The sequence below is a fragment of the Garra rufa genome, chromosome 1, assembly GCF_049309525.1.
Source record: "Garra rufa chromosome 1, GarRuf1.0, whole genome shotgun sequence".
NCBI classification, from domain to species: domain Eukaryota; kingdom Metazoa; phylum Chordata; class Actinopteri; order Cypriniformes; family Cyprinidae; genus Garra; species Garra rufa.
Window position 1 is genome coordinate 54066525 of NC_133361.1, and position 1976 is coordinate 54068500.

The following is a 1976-nucleotide window of genomic DNA, read 5'->3' on the forward strand; positions in this document are numbered from 1 at the left end:
CCTATGCATAAAGACACAATTACATTCTCTCTCCTCATGACTTAATAAAATACTTCCTCATATAGAACTATTTTGCAACACCTATGAGTTCAAAACAACTTTTTCCACTTTGTGGTCTGTGTACTTCTGCAGAGCAATTTAGTCCACTACTACGATCTTGCATATTGTGCACTGCAAACTTTTTTTTTTCACATTGTGTATGTGATCCTCGACCACAAAACCAGTCTCAAGTAGCACAGGCATATTAGTAGCAATAGCCAAAAATACATTGTATGCGTCAAAATGATTGATTTTTCTTTTATGCCAAAAATCATTAGGATATTAAATAATGACCATGTTCCATTTAGATATTTAGTACATTTTCTACCATTGCTAAAAACTTAATTTGGACAACTTTAAAGGCGATTTTCTTAGTATTTTTTTTTTTTTTGCACCCTCAGATAGCTGGATCTCGGTCAAATATTGTCCTATAAAACGAAATAATGTATCAAATCTATTTCCTAAAAGCATTCTATTTATTTAAAAGAAAAACACTTTGCATAAAAAGCCTTTACTTATATTAATCAACTAAATTCGGTTTATAAATCGGTTTAAAATCGATTCAACTCGTATAATCTGTTGCGCACTTAATCTACAAGCATTCATTGACAAACCGGTACTTTGCGAACTAGGGATTTATGCATAGAGTTTATGCAATTCAATAACATTCCTAAAATCTGCATAAAGTTGTTAAAAAACGTTTATCCAATGTTTGACCAAATGATTGTTCGTTATTAAGTAAAGACATCAAAGCATAAAGAAGAAAGCAGTGCACATGGTCATGCCTGCATACCATGCTGCGGCCTTGTCTTTCACTTTATGCAACAGTGTACGTTAGTTTGAAAACCTCAGACACGATCTGCATTAATACACAATAATAACCTTATAATAAGACCTGTATAAAAAGAAAAACCTCATGCGAAACTTTAAATCCTACAGCAACAAGTAAATCCAATCCATCGAATCGCACAAAACAGCATTCGCACATAAGAAGTGTATATCTTAGTACATGATCTAGCATGCATACTCGTTCTAATCCATGCTACGAACTATTACTGCGTTAAAGTCTCTCTCTCTATATATTTATAGTACGTAAATAGTATTAAAAATGAAAACTAGGTCGTGTTCACTTACACATGCCGCGTGTGGAGGCCTATCGATCTGCTGGTCTAGCGTGCAGCTCACGCTAGTCTCTCGTAATGGCACTTTCAAACACTTCCGCAGCGCCAGCGCTACAATGAGGAAGTGACGATCTTTCGGTCAGCGGGACACTGTAGCCAAATTCAAATGAATAGAATCTAAGAGGGATTATTTTGTAGCAATACATTTAATTGAAACAAAAATATATGGAATGAAATTTGTATGTTTACACACGTAAATGCAAAAAGAGTCTATATAACAGTTACAAATTTGGAATGCAATAAAAAAATTGTTGCATTGTTTGCAACAATTATGTCCACATAAAATTGAACAATATAAATGTAGCATTAACAAAGCCAATTAATAACACAACCAGAAAACGACTAAAATGTAAATAAATACTACATGATACAACAAGACAAAAATACGTTTTAATAAATGAGGAAACACCGATTTCGTGACGTCACGGGAACATGGCGGCGCTTAGAGAGCAATCTTACATGCGTCTTTAAAGCAACTCTGGATCGTCATGTCGAATTTGTAAACTCATTTATTAAGTTTTGTGATTGCGCAACTGCGCATGCGCTATTTTCTTCCCTGCTTTGAAGAAGGGGTGCGATTTTTAAAGGGTTTGCACTCATGTCACGATTTGGTCAGTTTCCCGGATGTAAACAGCAATACTGAAAACTGAATACGTTGTTTTGGTAATTTAAGATGTTTTAACCACGCTGCCAAAAAAAAAGCTGCTAAATCATATATGGTTGGACTTAGTAAGCAGGAAAGGGCACAATATTTTA